General features: G+C 32.6%; 1 long non-coding RNA gene and 1 pseudogene across 1 annotated transcript; both read right to left on the reverse strand.

Moving 5' to 3' along the window:
- Nucleotides 1-2,474: 2,474 nt before the first annotated feature.
- Nucleotides 2,475-24,529, reverse strand: part of LOC145968331 (small ribosomal subunit protein uS5-like) — a 181,772-nt pseudogene continuing 159,717 nt past the window's right edge.
- LOC145959455 (uncharacterized) lies at nt 11,990-19,611 on the reverse strand. Its single transcript, XR_014435038.1, has 2 exons — nt 19,516-19,611; nt 11,990-12,294 (listed from the first exon to the last, which is right to left on the reverse strand). It is a non-coding gene; the product is annotated as an uncharacterized LOC145959455 (long non-coding RNA).

A 24,529-nucleotide genomic window follows, 5' to 3' on the forward strand; every position in this document is an offset into this window, starting at 1 on the left:
CCGTCCGCTCCTGACGCTCTCACACCGCTCTCACTTCGCAGTCCGTGCACGGCGGGCGGGATCCCTTGCAAAAAGAGGGCCGCCACCGACGACAGCATCCTGGCTGGAGTCCCGCAGGAGAAGCGATCAACAAAAGGGTCAAACCGCACCACACTAATTGGCTGCCAAGGGCAAGGTCGCCCCGGCGAAGCCAAAATCGTTGCCGCGACTATAACTGTGCGCGTCCACCCTCACATCAAATCTGTGAACTCACATCCGCACTTTTCTAGGTCCATCCGCAGTATTCAGCGACCAGGTCAGCCATCCGCTGCGGTGGATGACCCCAGCCTGGCTCCTCCGGGACGAAGCCTTCTGGCCACGCAACAGCCGCGACGTGCCCGACGGAGAGCTTCCCGAGCATCGAGCCGTTGGATCGCTCAACGCCGTCGGCCAACCGTTCACCGAGCCCGAGACGACCCTCCGCTCTTCTCCGCTGCATCGGTTTCTGCGAGCCACTGCCGGGTGTCACCGATGGCGACACAACGTCCCACTGGTCAGCCTCCTGGGGCGTACAATACGACGCAGCCGTCACCTCCGGACACGCGAGACCGCCGCAACTTTTAAAGTTCTTTGTCTCGCGCTACTGTTCATTCATACACATTGTATATATTATATATATAGCATCTGTCCGTCACATTCATTCCGCGTTTCGTTTATCGTGTCTGTGGCCGCGTTATCCGCAACACTACTCACCGCGCATCTTCAAGTGATGCAAAAATTGATCGTCGAATTCTCGATACACCGCACGCGATTAATTTCTAGAATCACTTGTTACAGCACTTTACGTTGCGATTCTCGACGTTCACAAATTCACACATTCTCGGTACATTTACACCACTGTAGATATTTCATCACATTCACGCGTTACTTATTCTCGCGAAAGTCTCGAATGAACTGAGCAACACGTGTCTTTGTACTACGTCACGCATTCCATTCATGATCGCTATCAATAACCATCAATCGGACCGTTCGCGACACCTGCCCGAGCCCGAACACACTCGAAAATTTCGTCACGTACTGACGAGGCGGGCGGCATGTTCGAAAATCATAAAATTCATCCCGAATTAAATTTCTTAGAATATTTCAAAATGTTCTACAACTCGAGAATTCAAAATTAACGGGCGTCGAGAAACTTCTCGAGATCTCTATTCACCAGAAAAACTCGATCGTTCGAGTTATCTCTAACTTTTTTTGGTCATAAGAAACGCGTGTCATAAACATTGACAATAATAATATCAACCGTCGACAAAATCAGCGTAACGTACGGGCATGCGCGCCCATACGTCACGATCAGCTGATTGCCAATCAGCTGTTCTAAAAAGACTGCGCGCATGGCAACCGCGAAAAAGCCGACGTCAGACCTCATCGGCGGCCAATTACGCGCGGCGCCATGAGGTCACCGCTAAACAAATAAATTTATTGGGCCACGTCGCAACGGGCCCAAAATTCCGCTCGCCTTATAACGGGCACCGCACGCGAGCAAGCCGAAGTCTCGCACTTTTTGTCAAACCGCTCAGTTAAAACCGCTCCGCATAGTAAAAACCGCTTATAACGACCGCTTATTCTCTTGGACTTTCCGCAATCTTTGTATCAAACCGCTGATCAACCGCATTACACGACCGCTTACGACTTTGGACAACGCATTTTTCTCGCTCTTGTGTCTCTACACCGCTCGCGATACCGCTCGCGAAACCGCGCTCACTTTGTTGCACCGCTGTTTCGCTAATCGAAATCACTGCACTAAACACTTGTCTTTTAATTTTGACTCCAATAAACGTCAGTCTTTTGTGTGAACGAGGCGCACTTTTTTCGCTTTACGACCTTCCGGTCCTATCAACGCACTGTCGGATTCGCTCGCGAACATAAACGTTTTGCGATAAGCGGTATTTCCCGCAATAATCGACTCATTATATGCAATTTTGGTAGACGCTGAAAAGAAATTTTCGCATATAATACATAAATTAATCGCAAAATGGATAGATGAATAATTTCGAAGTACAGTGTCTTCCGTTGGAAGAACGTGCTTGATATAAGCTGTTATCTTATAACTGTATTGTGATTAATACTTGCTTTGAGAAATTTTCCCATAAAATTTACTACAAGCTCGTTTGGACAAAAGTAAAAGAAGAGGAATAAATTGACGTTCTTTAAATCAATTATTTCGATTTTTGATATCAGAAAGTTTATATATCCTTCGATGGTAAGGAGAGAGACGGAATCTATGATTTTATAACAAAAATTGAATACGATCTGGAGATATTATGTACTTCTATTCATCAAATGGACAAATTTTAATAAAAGGAATAGAAATAATATTAATGAAAAGATTATTGAAATGATTATATGAATATTAATGAAAGATTTATAAAATATTTATAAATATAATATTATTATATAAATATTAATGAAAGATTTATGAAATATTTATGAAAAGATTATATAAATATTAATGAAAGAATATTATTGGAACCGCACTTACCAATTATTTTGCATGACATGGTATGCGGATTGCCGATCTTGTTGCCACAGTATCCGCGATGAATCGGGATGACGGAGAGCTTAGCAAGAATAATAGCATTGCGAATGGCAGTGACTACTTCCTTGGAACATTTTACTGACAAATTGATGTCCGTTACTGTTTCCGATGGCAACAAAGGCATATAAAATATTTGCATTTTTAATATTCTTGTCAATATATCTAAATTTTCACATTCCATTTTTTTTTATCAACTTTATATTGCATATTGAGGTTATTTTAATATTAACTTGTTGTGAGATACTAGTTGTATTTGTTGTAAGATACTATGTCACATCTATAGATGTAGAGAATTTTTAAATAGTATCGGACAATTATAATTTTATAATTCTCACTAAACATTATAAAGTATATTATGTGCGACAAGGTATGATTATTAATAGCGACTTTGTAAATTATACACCTTTTATTATCTTTCATCTTTACGATATAAAATATATCACTGTGTTTTAGATGCTATATTTATATGTCCACCAAAATTCGATAATGTAAAGATTGAGCAATACTTTTTTCGATTCGAAGATACTTATAATATTAAAAGACTGGCAGAAGCTTAACCAAACAATTATCATTGCAATTCTCAAAATATTTTCTAATCACTATAGTTTATTGTCTTAAAATATACAATTTTTAATATAAATATGTATTAAAGTTATACATAATAAGGAATTAACACGTGGTACTCATTGATGACGGCAGTCCCCTATTTTGTACTTTCGACGGTCCCTAGAGCTCATATGGCTCAATGAACCAAGTTGGGGTAATGAGAACTTTCCATTAGCATCACGCAAACAAGTTTCCAAAGTTTCAACTAAATCCACCGGGACCCATTTTCCATGTTTTGCGCGGGGTTCTTTCAAAGTTAAAATGCCAATTAAATATGTAATATAAATAATAATAAATAATAATTAAAATATAGAATTATGCTATTAAGTTTTCGAAATTTATTTTAAATTTGATAAAGTAATATTTAAATGAGAGAATTATTTTAAGAAATAAGAAATACAGATATATTATTATTAAATTATCTAATATAAATAGTAATAATTTTATAATTAATAATGATTATATTCGCAATAGTACGAAGAGGAGAGCATTATAGTGGCGTATATTTATTGCTGATATTACAAAAATTTTTGTGGTCAGTTATTCATTTGTTAGAACAATGAGGAAAAGTTTCTAATGTCTAAATCTTACGTTATAAAGTTTATTATTTTATTATAATTAATAAAATAATAGAATATAAATAAAAATAGAATAAAAAAAAATCTTTAAAATTTATAAATAAACAAAGTATTTGTATGTAAAAAGGACAAAACTATTTTCTCTTATCTGTATAGAAGAGAAAAACGATGAAGATCGGAAATAAGAAGATCGAAAATAGGTTTCAATGTTGAATATATTCGTAAATTAAAATTGAAAATTTTTATCGTATAATTTACTGTGCTAAGAACCTGCCAATACTTATATTTGTTTACTTCGATGATTCCTTGCAATCCCTCGCATATTTTGCGATCATATGATACATTTATCAATTTTTTTAAATTTTCCTTAAATAAATAATTATAAGGAAATATAAGAATAATAAAATTAAGAAGCAAGAAATTATAAGATCATAATACTAATAAGAAAAATATAGCAGCGCATGTATGTATAAATGACGATCAAAAAGGCACAAAATTCCATTAAAATAACATTGGAATAAGACCATAAAACTATACATCTCAAGAAGTGAAAGAAGATTGTTGAGAAATTTCTTCCAAAAAATTTGTCATACGTACCTGCTTCTATGGTGACTGACTTTTTTGACCAATCAGGACGGAGGTGTCCCTTTTGTTTTGATTGGTAAATCAAATGCTGTGAATCATTTCTAAAGAAAGTTCATCTTTAGTCCGAACCACGTGCAACGTCGAACGAAGTACATGTGATAGACGCAGTGTTACAAGTAGAAGTAAAATTTGTGCGCTCATATTCGTGATTAGTTATATATATATAATTATATAAACGAAATTAATGATGCGAAAATAAGTAATATGGGTTGCAAGCTGTTTTGTGAATCTTTAAATTTTTTACGATGACTACGATAACATATTTGCCAGATGAAATAATTGCTACAATTTTGGAACATAAGAACATTAGCGTGGAGGATATTGTGAATCTTAAATCTACGTGTAAGAGATTACAGCATACATTTAGCACCAAATTTTGGGAAAAGGAATTTTTTCAGCGGTATGAATTTAAGTATATTTTTATTAAATATTTTATATTTATTTCATATTTGGTCGACTTCCAAATTCACTCAATGAACCTTCGTGAAAATAATAGTGAAAAAGTAAAGTTAAAGTTATTACATTGTTATCTTATTAATTTATATTGCGTTTGTTGCTTCATTGTATATTGAGCTTCTGATGTTACAATTTAATACGATCGTAGTAAAGGATCAATATTTAGTAAAGCCAAAATTTTAATACGTCTAGAGGCTCGACGAGTCACAATAAGTTTTATTATTTCCAAGTTGCTTTATTGATAAAGATAGTTTACTATTATTCAAAATATATGACTCCTTGTTATCGTAGATTATAATTTCATCGTTTTCTTGCATAGACTTTATTATTAAATTTTAAGCATATTCTCCTTTTTTATTATTGTCTTTAGTTAAAACACGCTAAAAATGTATTTTGACTTAGATTATTTTAAATTATTAAAAATATATCTTTAAAAATATAGTCTACTTATGTTAAGTAAATTTTTTTAATATTTTAAAATTATATTATTATGTAATTAAAAAGAATCTATTTTATAGCATAAAACACATATGAAACGAAATTAAATAAAAATGCTGTCTCGATTTTTAATATTTTAATATTAAAATTTGTAATATTGCGATTACTCAATGTTTATCTATATTAATATACATAATTATAACATATTCTATATTAATATAAATTATTTCTTTTACATTCTTTTGTTTCGTGTATTTTTCTATATTTCAATATTTACTTATGTAATCCACAGTAAGAGATAAAATGTTAATTATAACATTTTCCACATGTCCCAGAAAGTCCATTTTAAATTTTCCATTTCCATTTTAAGTTAAAATAATTCATTCGTCGTATGTTACTTATTAATACACTAAAAATGTTAAATAAGTAACACAATACTTTACATTTACTTTTGTTATTGTGACTTTAAGTGTAATGTAAAAATAACATACAAATTTATTAAAAATTACACGAAAAAATAGTTACAATAACTCATAAGAAATGTTGAGGACATTAGCATATAATAGTAATTATTTTAACCTAAATTATTTGTAATAGAAATATTTGATTTTAGTAAATTTGATTATTTTTGTATGTCAAAGTTCAATATTATTTGAAGATTAATTTTAACTTTTCTTAGAATGTTAAACTGACTTTGAGACATATTGATTGTTTAAAATGATTATGTTAAAAATACTCAAAATAATATTCCATTTCTAAGAGACATATACAAAGTATTAAGTTATGAAGGTGACATAAATGTAACATGAAAACATTATAAAAATAATAACATATAGATTGTATGTATAATAATTTTACATTGAAGTACTAATCAAAACGTGGTAATACAAGAAAATTTTAACATATGAATGCACAATTTTTACTGTGTATTCTAATTAATTTTTATAAATTGAATATTTTGGAGGGGAACTCATAATGGAATATCTGGAACTCATAATATTACAAGTATTTTATTTTTGAAATTTTCTGTTCAAACTTTATGGTTTTTACAATGTTATAAAACCTAACCATATACAATCAATTTTATCCATATGTAGATTGTAAAAATTAAATACTAATTTATTTTAATATATTTTATCAGTTTTTATTTTTACTTCAATGGCATACATAGAGATCTCAATATCTCTATACAATTATTTTCCACTTGATTTCTCATTTAAACATGATATAAAATAAAATAAAATTAAATAATGCGAGATTTTATCGCAGCAGATGTATGTCTATATTACAATATGATAATTATGCATATATAGAGAGAGCCACTTCCGATTTCGATAATTTTCACATATGTTGTCAATTTCAATACTCTGAGTAATGTTATAAAGGTTTTAGCCCGCGCTAGTTGTTTATTAAGTTATCAACAAAAAAAATTAACGAATAGAACATAATTTTACGTCGTACAACGATCGGTTATATAACGTTATCCAAACTAAACTTTAACTTTAAATCAGAAATAAGTTTGAGTCAGTTTTATATATTCCTGAAGTGGAGTCTCACCGTAAAGGAGGGAGATGGCAGAACCCACTGTGTACACATGTACTTTGCAAGACAACAAAACAAAATTTACTCTTATTGTTAGCGAGAGTTAAGGTTAAATGCAGAGTGAACTTCATTTCGACTTGCAAAGAATCTGTGTGGACGCAATGAATTGCGTATATAATTGTTAATTCCAAATTACATATTTTTTCTTAAAAACAATTGTGTTTTCTTTACATTAATCGAGTCCTCACATTATGTTATTTAAAAAATTTTTGAGGTGAAATATCGAAAAATGAATATTTTACAAAATATTTTATGGTTTATGTAAAATTAAGAAATTATTTCAAGCCTCATAACTCGAAAAGTACTTAATGAAAACTAACTTAATTATAGTGTTTTGGAAAGCTCTTGAGATGAGCTGCAAGAATAAATAATAAAAAATAGGGGGTTCCATTTAAAGAATTAAAGGTGACCTTCACGTGACCTTTAAACGACTTTTCAAGGTCAACCCCATGACATCATCTTATGGCCCCCTTTAAGCCATACAACTTTTGTCTGAAATATTTAAACAAGAACATAAACTTTTTATGAATCTCATATTATGTATTAAATTTAGGCATATGCGTGTCTTCTATACAGAGTATTCTGTACAAGCTGTCACAAAAAGATCGGGAAGTATCTCGAAAAACATAAATGTTATAAAAAAATGTTTAATACATAAGGAAGGTTTAAAAATGATTGTAAGGTTTAAAAAATCTATCTAGCCTGATCAGTTTGATCTTGAGTGGCTGCCAAGATAAGGACAAAATCGTCATGAATTTTTTAAACTAAATCTCTTATTTTTTTGCATTGTATATTCTTGTAGTCTCTTTTAAAACTTTTATAAAATACTATCCTATTAAAAAAAGGTAAAAAATTGTGAAGATATAAAATATCCCATGTACATAAAAAATGTGCAAATAAGTAAAACAAAAAAGCTTAAAAAATTGTTTACTCTTAATACTTGGAAAATAATACAAACTAAAAGTAATTTTCTCCTAAATAGCATCCTATAAAAAGTAAAAAATCAAAATTAAATATGAAATTAATAATTATAACTAGCCAAGTACTTAGAAACTATTCAATTTGTGAGGGTTTGTAATTTGAAATAGTATTTGCCATAAAATCAATCTTACATTTATAAAAATATTATACATAGATTTTTCCAAGAAATTAAAACGCATTTCATTTTTATTAAGAACAACTTATTTTTATAATGAATATAATTTTTATATGACACGCATTTCAAGAAATTCGACGAATCTTACATTTTATTTAAGCAATAATCGGATGTGGCACTCGCGATGAGAGAAGATTTCATCATATTTCCTGCGACTGATTACGTAATCTGTTACTACTCGTAATACAAAATTATCAATCATAATTAGACGTTATAATAATATGATGTAATATTACACTCGCTCTTGTCATATACAGAAAGATAATTGTTGATTAAAGTTTGTTTATATGCTTATTATTTATAATTTAGTGATATTCTTTCAGCATACATATATACATATGATAACGTGATTAGAGAAACTTTTTTTTCCGTTTGTCATACTTAATAAATGCGACACTCATTGATTTATAAATAATAATATCCCATATTGAAGAAGCGAAATTTTTGTTACATTTCACGAACTCGGGCGCGCTAATCGAGTTTCGCGGTTTTTACTTAATCACTGTACATAACGCTTAAGCATTTATTCATGTCGTGCTTTTATAAATGTCCCGTAATATTTTATTTAGTGCATTAGTCGCGAGGTTCACAATGCTATTTAATGCGTATTACGAGCGTTACGCATTAATTATTTTGTACAATATTCTCGTCTGTCGAGAGGAAATGATAAACGGTCGAGCAAAAAGAATTATGGCGGTAAACGGTGACAGATTCTTTCTCAGCGAAGGATAATTTAATCTTAGACGGATTAAAAGCTAGAGTGAGATGGTAAAGTCGGCAATAAGGCGATTTTTTGTGACATTTTCAGATTTTCTATTCATTCTTTGATGTGTTTCCTTAAAATCGATCGATTTTCAGTCAAAAAAGAAGAAAAGAAAAGTCAAAGTAATATTTTAATGAATAAATATCTCACATATTATATATTTAGTGTTAAGCTTATACAAATTAATAATTACAAGATGAGAATAAGAAATTCATTGTAAAATTTAATTGTTATTGTTACATCTAATTTTTTTATTTTCAAGATTATTTTTTGTAAATTAATATTGCTTATTTACATGATATAAAAATTATTATAAAGTGAAGTTAAGACTTATTTGTTTTCTATTTTACAGAAAACAAATCTATCCAGTAAAATACATTTATCAATATATATTTGATAAATATAGAAATATAAATTAAAAGAATAATAAAGTATCTTCTACATTGTCTTGTGATGTTTTTCATAATTTTTTCCGACTCTACAAGTCTGCAAATCAACTCGAGTTTCATAATTTCTTTCGATCACTGTTAATCTTATTCGAGACACTTACTCCAGAGACACGATCATTGATCCGGATTAGTCTAGGGAAATTTAGGAAGTTTATCGTTGAGTACCACTGCTCAGTCCGATCAGAGATCCCATTAGTTGTCGTAAACACGCTAAGAGGATGCGGGAGCGGCGGCTGAACTCCAACGGGTAGCCGCCCTCATTTTAACATGACTAGAAAAATCAAAGACTGGAATCAAAAACTGGACACGAGTTAGCCTTTGGATTGGTCCATTATTTTTCTGCTATTCCCACTGATTTTTAAATCTATTAACAAAAAATACAATAAAATAACATTTTAATATCTTTTTGCAATAATACTTTATTGATATAAAATTATTATTGTAAATGTGAACTGGTTATGCAAGTAAATATAATTTGGATGCCACTCCAAATGCACAATAAAAGAACACAACAGTTTGCGTAATGAATAAGAAAATAATACACGCGCTCGCTTCGCGATATACAACACAAGTGCAGCAGCACACCGAACAGATAACAAAAGAAAAGAATAAGAAACAAAGAAAACGTCTGACTACAACGCCATGCCCGGCAGACTCAAATTAACGTTCAACGTTTGCATACGATGATCCATGCTTCACAGTAAATAATAATATTATTTATTGTTAAGCTATATATTTTGCATTTAAATAATAATAAATAATAATTTCATAATTTAGATTTGCTATCGTATATATTTTTTAAAATTATTTTTGTCTTTTTTATCAAAAATTTTTAATTTAAAAAATATAAATCTTTTTATAATTGATAAGATTGCATCATTGCAGAAACATTCTTCAAAACGGCATAACTTTATCAAAAAAGATCCTAGAAAATTTTTAAAATATATATCATTTATTTCCTAACAATATATATATTTATTAGGAAATAAATAAGCTTAATAACTCATACATTTTTGTACCAGGGAGCCATTTCTCCTGAGCAATGCAACAGTTTAACAATAAAATTTCTTTTCTCAAAGTCTATCATTTTTCAAAGTCTATTATTTTTCAAAGTCAGCATTCGTTATTTCGTAAAACATTTTTTGTAATTGAAACTTTGGTTCTTTTAGTTTTTAAGAGCAATATTCAAGCTTTAATTTGAGCTTTGTTTCATCTCAATACGATGATCATTTATTGATTTCATTATTGAAAGATGTTAAAATTTAGTGGCCCGTTTTTTTGCGTGTGAGTTTATATCCACCAAGTAGCTACCAAAGATATCCACTGGATAGTCATACATCCACGAGCTTTGCGCCTAGAGTGGTATCCATCTGGCAGTATATAAGACCGTGCACGGTCCAGGATTCGCGAGTCAGGCTCATCGATCAAAGAGTGCGTTAGCTCGTAGCTATTGTTGCGTCCCCGCGTCCCTTCCCTGCGGATGTATTTGCCATCCGTTGTATTCTTTCAGCGGGAAATACGTCGACGATACAAGATCGTCTCCGAGCGCGTCATTAAGGCGTTGTTGACAACAACGATCAGCTGGGAGTCTAGAGTCAGTTGTCAAGCTGTGCAGACGCGCGTCTATGCGTGGCCTATTTTGCGAATAATCTATGTTCTTGTTTATATCGTGGTGATTCATTAAAATTTCTTTAAAGTCTCGTTATTTACGAGTGCGCGAGTTCGCGCGCGTTCGATATATCGTTCCGCGGACACAACACTACCTATACAGCACAGACCATTGTTGTTACATTGTTGTTATATTGCGGCAATATTGTAATGTTACTGCAATATTGATGCAATGTAACAACAATGGTCTGTGCTGTTTGGATATTAGACGTATCTCTTCTCTCTTTTGCGAGGAGCTTCAGAGCTCCAAAAATTAAACGCAGACGGTTGCAAATTCCGTTATTTATATATGTATCATAGAACATTGAATAAATATCCAGCAAAAATCTAATAAATATCAATATATATGTAATAGATGTATCTATGTAAATATCCACTGATTGTTGTATAGATATGAACTGAATATTGGTTTACACATATCCTGTAGATATTTATGAAACCTTGAATTGCGGACATTTGGATATCTATAGCATCTCTAATAGCTGTTTCTTACACATTCGTGGATATCCTTAATGCCCATAAAAAATACCTAGTATCTAATATCAATTATTTTCTTTATGGATATATATTTATATTCATCAAATTCTGACAAATTTTAAGAGAATTTTCAATAAGAAGAAAAGAAGATTAATGAACGTGATATTGAGAAATATAATTTCTCTTTATAACAATTAAGAAATTAATTTATTCGCACGCTACATATTGATATATCGGCAAATAAATATTCGATTTAGTATCTAATGAAATACCATAGAAAATTTTAAAAAATTCTAAAAAGCTAAACGGATTATTTGGCACAGTCTCCCATCTTTCTTTCTTTCTTGCTTTTTTTTAATTGACATCACACATATTCGATTATGAAATCATTAGAAATACAAAAAAATTTGAAGTTTTTAAGATAAAACAAAGAAAAAATAGAAGAAGATGATTTATAGGAAAGTTCTGAAAATCTAGGAAGAAAATTCTATAAGCACTTTGCAAAAAAATAGAATTTTTTCACGCGAAAGATTTGTATATGGAGTGATCATATAATATCTACAGAATTACAACACATTATTTTCTTTTGTCGACAATTTTATTTAACTGAAGGAAAAGAATTTATATGACATGCTTTTTAACATTTATTTATTGAAGTTTACTTTTTTCATTATGTCTAACATATTTAGACGAAAACTTTGGAGGAAGTTATCCTAATTTCCCAGACCCAGTGCTCCACCAAGACTCTCTAGCAAAGAGCTTACAAAATTCCATATAATACTGAGAACACCGCCATTTCCTTCTGAAGTTCCTTGCTGACATGAAACAGTCGATATCATTGCGATAGCCATCATTATCATGAAAGCAAATGCAGGTTTCATCTGCGAATTTTATAAATCAAAAATTAATGATAACGAAAAGAAATACAAGATAATAATAAAATTAAGAAATATCAATTATATTATTAAATCTATTAATATTAAATTCAAGTATTAATAAATTTATGTATATTGTTGGACATATTTATAATAATAGATGCTCTTAGGAGATGACTCGATAATGAAGAAGTACTAAGACTCAAATTTGTCGAATATAACAGATAACATATTGTTCGTATATTTGACATTGCTTAATTCGATTACATATATAATTTGCGTTATTTTTTTAATATTATATATATATATATATATATATATATATATATGTAGGATATTTTGGTGTAAGGATGTAAAATGGAATAGAATACTTTTTAGGGCAAATGATTGTTATTTATTCGTTGGATTACAGGATTAATACGAACAAAGAGATACGCTCGTCTAACGTACGTCTTCGCGCTCTCGCAACGACACAGAGACTACTCGTATCGCGGACCGAAAAATGCTCGGGCGACCTATCTGTTTATACCTAACTCAAGTGCTCGGGTGGTCTATCTGTTTATTTCTAGGAAAATACTCAAGCACTTGGGCAGCCCTACGGATTCACTCTCCTTCATATATATATATATATATATATATATATATATATATATATATATATATATATATATATATATATATATAAATTCTTTTGTATGTAGCGTAAAATAACAATTTGCATAGATATAATATTAAAATTTAAAAAAATAATAAAGATGAAAATAAAAAGAACATCTTCAAGTATACTGTCATATATTTTTATTAAAGCTAAGTAATAATGTATATATAATTAAAATATATATATAATATATAATTATGTATATATAATTTATGTATTGTGACGTGACGCTTGGCGGTCCGTCACAAGGATCGCGAGATCCGACCGAGAATGAATTTGGGCCCTCGTTCTCCCCTAATTTAGGGAGAGAGCGGCTATTGGAGGCGAGATTATACTCGCCTCCCGTGCGTACAAATTTATTTGTTAGCATTAAGATTAGGCTTAAGAGCGGGCACGATGGGAAACGCTGACGGGATCTCATCCGGTGGCTCAAAATTGAGGAAGAAGTACAGGATACAAGGAAACGGGCGAGCAGAGGCGCCGACTAAAAGGAACACGCCAAGCTAAGTATTATTATTTAATTGCGTCAATAGTAAAGTCCACTTAAGACTACCGCTGCCGCCCCTGTAAACATTCACATGCCCAGCAGGTACGGGGAACAATTGAGGGGAAGGCCAACCAGCGGACGAAAACTGACACTGAGACCCCGAGTCGGAGTCATCTCGGCCGGAACAGCGCTAAAGAAGAACGTTCTAAATAACGGCGAGTGGCGGCCGAAAGTATCCCTCCTGACGGGCCTCGACGAGAGGACTTATGGAAAATAAAAGAGGAAACGGGGTGCGACAAGCACATGTACAGCCCTGAAGGCCGCAGGATTAAATGGGCCACACGACGATCCTGAGGGTTGCGGAAGCGCCACAGGTGGCCTAGTTACGCATTAATTTGCTGGCGTGATTCCGACGGGCCTTCCGCTCGCCACTGTTCGGCGGACCGGCGAGGAGTACGACGGCCCAAATCCATCGATTTCTCATGCTGATGCCGAGAGCGCCGAGGACCTCACGGAGTCATCGGTGAGACGAGCGTCGACCCCATCAGGCCGTTTATCGTTTAGATTATCAGGTAGAATTAGCTCGAACAATGTCGGTGCCGTATAGCTGCCGTCATTAAATTTATTGTGAAATTCCTTTTCTGCGTTCTCGATATTTGCGTCTTAGAGTACGACGGCCGGCCGAAAGACTTTGTTCGAGCTTTCGTAAAATTAAGTGCCCTCTCTCCCGAGTATGCGCCGACAGTCAAATTAATTGTCTTTCTTGTTGCGTTTATTGTGATTTTGTGAAAATCTTTGCCTGTTAAACTTTCGATACGACGAGCACACACACAAAGGCGATTGCGATATCCAATAACCGACAAATACGTCGCGGCATCGGCTCGCATATTTCCGAGGCTCAAGTCATTTGATACTTTATTGTTATTGATAGTTTTTCGTGTCTCGATTCAACCGTTCCTGTTAGATACGTTACTAGTCGCTAAATTTTTTTCGTTAAAGCAGCAGATCTGTATAATCGGTTCGCATCTATAATCGCTTCTGTTAACTGCGTGTGCGGCGGGTAGATCCATTATTATAATTGATTATTTCTATTCGCGAAAGACGGATGTCATTAAAGGAGTCGACACCGCGGTGCTCATTATTAAAAGTTATTTGGGGATTCGTAGCTGCCGAAACTCTAACAAGTCTCGTTTAGCGCGGAATTCCGGGACTTTCTTGTATGCTTTTTTTTCTGCCGCGTGACATATGATACCGCGGTGATCGCGCTCGAATGCCGGCCCGTCGCTGCCGGCTAATAATCGGATAATCAATATTATAAAACCGCTTTGCATCTACACGAATCTGTCTGTCATTAAAATTTATTCATATGTTAAATACATTAATTCTTGTTATTATAATATTATGTTTTATTTGCAGCCACCTTGTATTCTCGATCCTTCCTTGTGAACTGTTAACACGGACTCCCCCCCTCTGCCAATTTCGAGACGGGGCTAGTCGAGCGTCCGTCGCGATTTTTCTGAGAATTTTGCATTCTTTGTGTACTGCCGATACGGTAAATTTTATAGAGCGGTGCGGATTACCGCACCTGGCGCCTATATATTTGATTTTGGAAAGAAACGTTTTTTTTGTTATGTAAGGAGATCGCGCCGAAGGTGTGCCGTGGGCCAAAAACACCGGCCACGTAAAATCATTAGCCCTTAAAGAATTAACGGTCACAGTATATAATATAAGTATATATAATTATGTATATATAATTAAAAATAAATTTTTATTCTGTCTATAGAAACGTGAAAAGTATATTTCCTTAACTATGGTTTTAAAATGTTTCTTATTAATGCTTTACGGTTAAAAAACGTTGGATACGTTTAAGAAACGTATATAAAACGAACGTGTGTTATCTGGGAAATAGCTTTTAATTATTTCCTTTTCAATATAAGAACGAAACTAATAGTAACAAAATATTAACGAAAAAGTGTTTTAATTTGAAAGATTTTGAGCATAAGAATTTGAGAAATATTATTCAATTTATTTACAATAACGAGATGTAAAATAAGCTCGCAAATATTTTGGGTATGTTTGCAAATTTTAAAACTTCGATATCTCATATAATAATAATTAATAATTCGTGTTTTTTAATTTACATATATTATTTAAATATCTAAAATAATATCTGAAAATAATAGTTTCTAATTTTATTAAAAATTTTAATTTTTTCTCTTTCTCTCTTGTTATTGTTTTTTAAAAATTATTTTAAATAACATTTTAAAAATTTGATCCGTTTTTTCTTGATTAATTTATCTATAAATATCATCAGTCCAATTCAATTGTGCATTGAAATAAATCTTCACTTGTTTTTATTTCACTAATATTGACAAAAATATACAGGGTGTAGTAAATTTTGGATCAAAATTATTCACATGTTATCAAATCTACTTATTTTACTTTTAGTCATTGCTTTGGATATCAAATGCAAAAAGAGGTTCTTTCATTAAATAAATTGTTTCGAAAATAGTTATATTTAGTTATTATACATAGTTCTTGTAAAACCTTTAGCAAATTAATAGAGTAGCATATATGCTGAAACGCTGCGCAAACTGTGCGCGCGTCGCTCATGATTTATGCGTAATCTAAAGCGCTTATTCGTTAACTTAACGATGGTCTCATTAAAAAATCAATATTCAGGCGCAATTTTGCCAAAGGAAAAAGTTGTTTCTTTTGTCACGAACTATTACGTTATGCATTCCGTAACCGCGAATTCTGATACACTCTGTATATATTAAAAAAAAAATATATATATATATATATATATATATATGTATATGTATATGTATACACACACACACACACACACATATGTATATATGTACATATGCATAAGTATATATATATATATTGTGACGTGACACTTGGCGGTCCGTCACAAGGATCGCGAGATCCGACCGAGAATGAATTTGGGCCCTCGTTCTCCCCTAATTTAGGGAGAGAGCGGCTATTGGAGGCGAGATTATACTCGCCTCCCGTGCGTAGAAATTTATTTGTTAGCGTTAAGATTAGGCTTAAGAGCGGGCACGATGGGAGACGCTGACGGGATCTCATCCGGTGGCTCAAACTTGAGGAAGAAGTACAGGACACAAGGAAACGGGCGGGCGAAGGCGCCGAGTAAAAGGAACACGCCAAGCTAAGTATTATTATTATCTAATTTCGTCAATGGTAAAGTCCAGTAAGACTGTCGCTGCCGCCCCTGTGAACATTCATATGCCCAGCAGGTACGGAGAACAATTGCGGGGAAGGCCAACCAGCGGATAAATTAACACTGGGACCCCGAGTCGGAGCCACCTCGGCCGGAACAGCGCTAAAGAAGAACATTATAAATAACGGCGAGTGGCCGAAAATATCCCTCCTGACGGGCCTCAACGAGAGGAATTATGAAAAATCGAAGAGAAAACGGGGTGCGACAGGCACATGTACGACCCTGAAGGCCGCAGGATTAAATGGGCCACACGACGATCCTGAGGGTTGCGGAAGCGCCACAGGTGGCCTAGTTACGCATTAATTCGCCGGCGTGATTCCGACGGGCCTTCCGGTCGCCACTGTTCGGCGGACCGGCGAAGAGAGCGACGGCCCAAAAGTATCGATCCGTAAAGTGGATGCCGAGAGCACGGAGAACCACAAGGAGTCGCCGGTGAGACAAGCGTCGACCCCATCTGGCCGTCTTTGTTAACTAATTCAGGTAGAATTAGCTCGAACAATGTCGGTGCCGTATAGATGCCGTCATTAAATTCATTGTGAAATTCTTTTCTGCGTTCTCGATATTTGCGTCTTAGAGTACGACGGCCGGCCGAAAGACTTTGTTCGAGCTTTCGTAAGATTAAGTGCCCTCTCTCCCAGTGCGCGCCGACAGTCACTGTAAATGTTTATTTGTACAATTATTATTGTTGGCCGTAAATTTTTGTCCGTTAAAAATACGATAACCGAGCTCATACACACAAGGCGATCTCGATATTCGATAGCTGGCAACTGCGTTGCGGCGTCGACTCGTATACGTCCGAGTCTCGCATTCCGTGTATTATATTCTAGTGAGTAATTGTTCGCGTTTGATTTAGCGTGTCTTTTATTAATTAATCGAGTCGTATCTAAATTCTTTTCGTTAACATGTAACATACTGGTAATTGTTAATCGAAATCAATGTGTAAAGAATTCACTCATTCTGTATCCGGCTATTTATTCTGATCTTATAATCCGCTCTTTCCTTCCACGCAGAGTAAATAAAATTAACAGGGCGAGTAGCGCGGTAATCATTATTACAAATTTGTTTAAATTCCTAGCTGTCGAGACTCCGACAAGCCTCGCATAGCGCGGAATTCCAAAGACTCTTTCAGCGCTTTTTGTCAACGCTTGGCACGTGATACCGCGGTGCTTGTGCCCGCACACCGGCCCGTTGCTGCCGGTGATAAAATAACTAAAATCGATTGTATAATTTTCCTTCTTCAACCGCCCGCGTCGATCTGCTATCAAATATTAATGCTTTTAACTATCCATGTGAAATATACTACTAATTTTGTCATCTTAATAACTTGTGTTATTTTCAGCGACCTTGCATTCTCGATCCTCCCTAATTAAATAAGAAATTAAACGGACCGCCCCTCTACCATTCTCGATACGGGGCTAGCCGAGTGTCCGTCGCGATAGCTTCCGAATTCTTTTGTCTTCTTTCGAGTGCCGTGAATTATATAATTTATCGAAAGACTTTATTAGAGCGGTGCGTATTCCCGCACCTGGCGCCCATGCAAATTTAGAGTTGAAGTTTTGAAGAGAAATCGCGCCGAAGGTGTGCCGTGGGCCAATATCACCGGCCACAATTATCATCAGCCCAACATAAAAAATAAACGGTCACAATATATATATATATATATATATACATATATATATATATATATACAGGGTGACCCATTTTAACTTAGGCAGCCAAATAACTCGAAAAATAAGCAAGATAGAGAAAAATGTTTTAGACAAAAGTTGTATGGTTTCGAGGGGGACATAAGATGGTGTCATTGATTTGACCTTGTGTAATCATTTGAAGGTCACGTGAAGGTCACTTCAATTTTTTTAAATGGAACACCCTATATATTTTTGCACATTCTTGTAGCTTATTTCGAGAGCTTTCCAAAACACTATAATTAAGTACCTTTCCGTTAAGTACTTTTTGAGTTATGATGCTTGAAATAATTTCTTAATTTTACATAAACCGTAAAATATCTTGTAAAATATTCATTTTTCGATTATCTTACCTTAATACTTTTATGTACAAAATAATGAGAGGAATCAATTGGTGTAAAGAAAACACATAGTTGTTTTTAAGAAAAAATATGGAATTGTTAATTGCAAATTACATATTTTTTCTTCGAAACAACTATGTGTTTTCTTTACACCAATTGATTCCTCTCATTATTTTGTACATAAAAGTATTAAGGTAAGATAATCGAAAAATGAATATTTTACAAGATATTTTACGGTTTATGTAAAATTAAGAAATTATTTCAAGCCTCATAACTCAAAAAGTACTTAACGAAAATGTACTTAATTATAGTGTTTTGGAAAGCTCTCGAGATGAGCTACAAGAATGTACAAAAATATATAGGATGTTCCATTTAAAAAAATTGAAGTGACCTTCACGTGACCTTCAAATGACTCTTCAAGGTCAAACCAATGATACCATCTTATGGCCCCCTCGAAACCATACAACTTTTGTCTAAAACATTTTTCTCTATCTTGCTTATTTTTCGAGTTATTTGGCTGCCTAAGTTAAAATGGGTCACCCTGTATATGTAAAAAAGAGATACATATAAAGAATAAGATATTTTAATAGATAGTTTATTGATAGGTATCGTGATATTTTGTGATTCGTTATTTTTATGATTCGGAGTACCTTTGTTCTTATTTTCTATAATCTTTTTCAGGAGAATTATTTATATTAGAATTAGTTTATTGAAAATAAATGATTATTTTGTTTAAAAAAGTACACATTTAAGTTAAAATCATCTAATAGAATTCAATGTATATAATTTATATATTTGATACTCACCTTTAATCCTTCTTCGACAAATTTGTAACGCAAATTTCAAGTTAAATTGCAATGAAAAATTGCACGTTAAATTTTGCTGTACAATGACGTACCAATATTCAGTTCTGTATTTATAAAACAGTAAAATAATTATATAAAATTGCATATGTTATTAAATTCTTTTGCAACGAACTAATTTTCTAGTAATTGCAACTTTTACAATAGACTATCTGCAAATAATGGATTTTTTATGTTTGTGCAATTAAATTTTAAAATATCTTTTATGATACCTTATTGTTCGTTTTAAAAATAATTTTAAATTCTTGAAAAGAATATATAGAGAGAGATATTTTTTTATTAGTAATTGTTTAATTCAAAATAATATGAAAAGCATATAAGAATTGATCAATATAATTATTACATAATTTAACATATAAAATGAAAAAGAATTATAAGATATACATATGTATATATATATATATATATATATATATATAAAATGAGATATACAATTGTATTAAATACGAACACGTTGCATTTATATACATTAATGATTTAAGCAATAATTCTTACAAAATTTTGAATAAATAATCTTTTGAGAAAGATGAAGATTAAAAGAGAAATTTGTATAACAAAATTACTTAATATATATGTATATTATATCATTATACTATTTTTTAATAACTTATAATTTCAAATATCTAAAGAATTTTTTAATTACAAGCACTTTTACTGTAGACACAGATATAATGCAATTAATAGCGACACAATTATGGATATTAATATCAAATAATAACAACATTTAATGGTAAGAATATTGCCTAATAATAATAATAATAATGCTCAATAACAATTATTATTATCATAATAACCACAATGACGTCCATAATGACCATGCAATTATCAAACGTGACTAACATATAATTGAGCCAATACTTATCGTACGATAAATGATATATAATTGAAACGCTTATTCACGACATTATCATAATAACCACAATGTGACAACCATGAAACTATCAAACATGACTAACATATAATGGAGCCAATACTTATCGTACGATAAATGATATAATTGAAACGCTCTAATGGGCCGGTGTGAAGTTAGCACCTCATATTCAAAAATCGAAAGATTTATTAAGAGTTCTATTTGCACCCCAATTAGTTCTATAGTTTCTGATAGGTTTTAGAAATAGTTCCGGCGATTTACCTAAAGAAATTGCATTTTGGAAATATGAGGTGCCAACTTCCCGGTGGCACCGCAACATGCGAAAAGTCCCATTTAAACTATGCAATTCTATAGTTCTCGAAGAGTTCTATAGTTCCTGATAGGTTTTAGCCATAGTTCTGACCGCTAAATATTTTTAAATAATTTTTTAATATTGAAATCGGCACGTAATCTTTCGTTAAAAATGGTCAGAACTTTTACGCCCTTCACTCTACGGCTTCGAGCCTTAATACTTATCGAGGGAACTCTTCGGGGTGCAAACGGAACTGTAATCAGAACGCCGAAATTCGGAAAAAAATTCCAACTCCGCAGGACTGAAATTTTAAGAGCGAGTAACTAAAAGTGGCCAGAACTTTTTCGCCCTTCACTCTATGGCTCCGAGCCTTAATATTTATCGAGAGAACTCGTCGGGGTGCAAACGGAACTGTAATTAGAACGCCGAAATTCAGAAAAAGAATTTCAACCCCCAGCACTTAGAAATATTAAGAACCTGTAACTAAAAGTGGCCAGAACTGTTTCGCCCTTCACTCTACGGCTTCGAGCCTTAATACTTATCGAGAGCTCTTCGGGGTGCAAACGGAACTGTAATCAGAACGCCGAAATTCGGAAAAAAATTCCAACTCTCCTGGACTTTGAAATTTTAGGAGCGAGTAACTAAAAGTGGCTAGATCTTTTTCGCCCTTCACTCTATGGCTTCGAGCCTTAATACTTATCGAGAGAACTCTTCGGGGTGCAAACGGAACTGTTATTAGAACGCCGAAATAAAAAAAATTTCAATCCCTCTAGACTTGGAAATTTTCATGTGCCTTAAAACTAAAAATGAGGAAATTTCTTAATTTTTTATTGTAATTATTCGTTGCTTACTAAATATCAGCAGAATTGGTAACAGTTAGTTTTATGGCACATGAAAATTTCCAAGTTCGGAGGGATTGAAATTTTTTTTATTTCGGCGTTCTAATAATAGTTCCGTTTGCACCCCGAAGAGTTCTCTCGATAAGTATTAAGACTCGAAGCCATAGAGTAAAGGGCGAAAAAGATCTAGCCACTTTTAGCTACTCGCTCCTAAAATTTCAAAGTTCTGGGAGGTTGGAATTTTTTCCGAATTTCGGCGTTCTGATAACAATTCCGTTTGCAGCCCGAAGAGTTCTCTCGATAAGTATTACGGCTCGAAGCCGTAGAGTGAAGGGCGAAATACATAGTTCTGGCCACTTTTAGTTACTCGCTCTTAAAATTTCTAAGTCCTGGGGGTTGAAATTCTTTTTCCGAATTTCGGCGTTGTGATTACAGTTCCGTTTGCACCCCGAAGAATTCTTTCGATAAGTATTAAAGCTTGAAGCCGTAGAGTGAAGGGCGTAAAAGTTCTGAACATTTTTAACGAAAGATTAGGTGCCGATTTCAATATTAAAAAATTATTTAAAAATATTTAGCGGTCAGAACTATTATTAAAGCCTATCAGGAATTGTAGAACTCTTCGAGAAGTATAGAATTGCATAGTTTAAATGGGACTTTTCGCATGTTGTGGTGCCACCGGGAAGTTGGCACTTCATATTTCCAAAATGCAATTTCTTTAGGTAAATCACCGTAACTATTTCTAAAACCTATCAGGAACTATAGAACTATTTGGGGTGCAAATAGAACTCTTAATAAATCTTTCGATTTTTGAATATGAGGTACTAACTTCACACCGGCCTCTAATGGCACGTTATAAACTTTTTTCTTTCTTACTTCCATATTATATAAAAAAATAAACTTAAATTTAAACAGGCCATAAGAGCTAAACGCGGATGATAGTGCGTAAGTTCAACGAGAAAATAAGTTTTTCGTTGAAACTTATTTGTGTGCACAGGGCACAAATTTTCTTGGTACGATACCAAGCAAATTTAAATAATTCTCAATTCGAGAATTTATTTAATTATTATCCCTCTTTCCCCCCTGTAATGTTGTAGGCGAGAAAAATATCGGGCCGAAAGTCGCTGAATCGGGAATCGAACCCGAGTCTTTCGCTTGCCTACAACATTACAGGGGGGAAAGAGGGATAATAATTAAATAAATTCTCGAATTGAGAATTATTTAAATTTGCTTGGTATCGTACCAAGAAAATTTGTGCCCTGTGCACACAAATAAGTTTCAACGAAAAACTTATTTTCTCGTTGAACTTACGCACTATCATCCGCGTTTAGCTCTTATGGCCTGTTTAAATTTAAGTTTATGTTTTAATACACAGAGCCTAATTTCTTATAGTTATATAAAAAAACTTATATTAAATGCGATATAAACTATAAATAATACATAAATAAGTAAAATATAAATAATGTTATATGTAAGTATTGAATATCTAAGTTTAAACAACGTAAAAATAAATTCGTATAAATTAAATCTATAATATAAATATAAAAAAAAATCATAATCGAAATATTTTAGACACAATCTCAATATTTATCACATCATTTTTAATTATCATTTAACTTACGAAGAATTTAAGAGCAAAATTTGCATGAAATATGCATTACTGTGATCACTGGCTGTACAATATAAGTAAAATCTAAAATTTTACAGTCTGAATCTCTCACATTTAACTTTTATATACTTATATGCTTATATACTTATATATTTATGTTTATCAATTTATATGAGTTCATATATTACATAAAATTATGATTAACGTTTCCACATTCTCACAATTAAAATAGAAATTAATCAGTTTTGTACATGAAAGTCGAAATATCGAAATAGAAAAAGAAAAGGAAACGAAGTTCGTGAATAATAACTAATCATAAAAAGAAAAAAGAAAGGCCATTGGAGTCTGGATGCAGTAAATGTTGCGTAATTAATAAAAATATCGAAATAATATGCATAGATCCGTCTATTTTACTCTTCTTTCTATTTATATATAAACACAAATGAATAAAGAAATATTTTTTTTAGTTATTTAGTCACGATTACGGCTATCTAATTATAATTACGGTCGGTTTTCAAGTTGAAATTTTACTGCAAGAAATTGCATACCCCCACCGAGCGCACGCATAATCGACTCGTCCTTGAATGATACTTAATGAACTTAAACGTTTTGTGACAAGCCATATTTCTCGCAATAATCGACTCATTATATGCAATTTTGGTAGACGCTGAAAAGAAATTTTCGCATATAATTCATAAATTAATCGCAAAATGGATAGATGAATAATTTCGAAGTACAGTGTCTTCCGTTGGAAAAACATGGTTGATATAAGCTGTTATCTCATAACTGTATTGTGATTAATACTTGCTTTGAGAAATTTTCCCATAAAATTTACTACGGACTCGTTTGGACAAAAATAAAAGAAGAGGAATAAATTGATGTTCTTTAAATCAATTATTTCGATTTTTGATATCAGAAGGTTTTAATCAGAAGAATTTAAAAATCCTTTGATGGTGAAGAAGGAGACAGAATCTGCGATTTTATAACAAAAATTGAATACGATCTGGAGATATTATGTACTTCTATTCATCAAATTGACAAATTTTAATAAAAGGAAAAGAAATGATATTAATGAAAAGATTATTGAAAAAATTATATAAATATTAATGAAAGATTTATGAAATATTTATGAAAAGATTATATAAATATTAATAAAAGAATATTAATGAAAATGATATTTTGAAATAACTTTTGCATCTCTTTATAAGAAATAAGAAATTAATTTTCCATATACAATAATATGCCCACACCATTACGATAATTATCTTCTGCATCGGCGAATAAATATGTAGAATATTATCTAATAAAATATTATAGAAAGACGAAAAATATTCCAGAAAGCTAAACAT

Source organism: Camponotus vicinus, unplaced genomic scaffold (assembly GCF_025532165.1).
Source record: "Camponotus vicinus isolate PSW18456_S1 unplaced genomic scaffold, iyCamVici1.0 SCAF_1, whole genome shotgun sequence".
Classification (NCBI taxonomy): Eukaryota; Metazoa; Arthropoda; class Insecta; order Hymenoptera; family Formicidae; genus Camponotus; species Camponotus vicinus.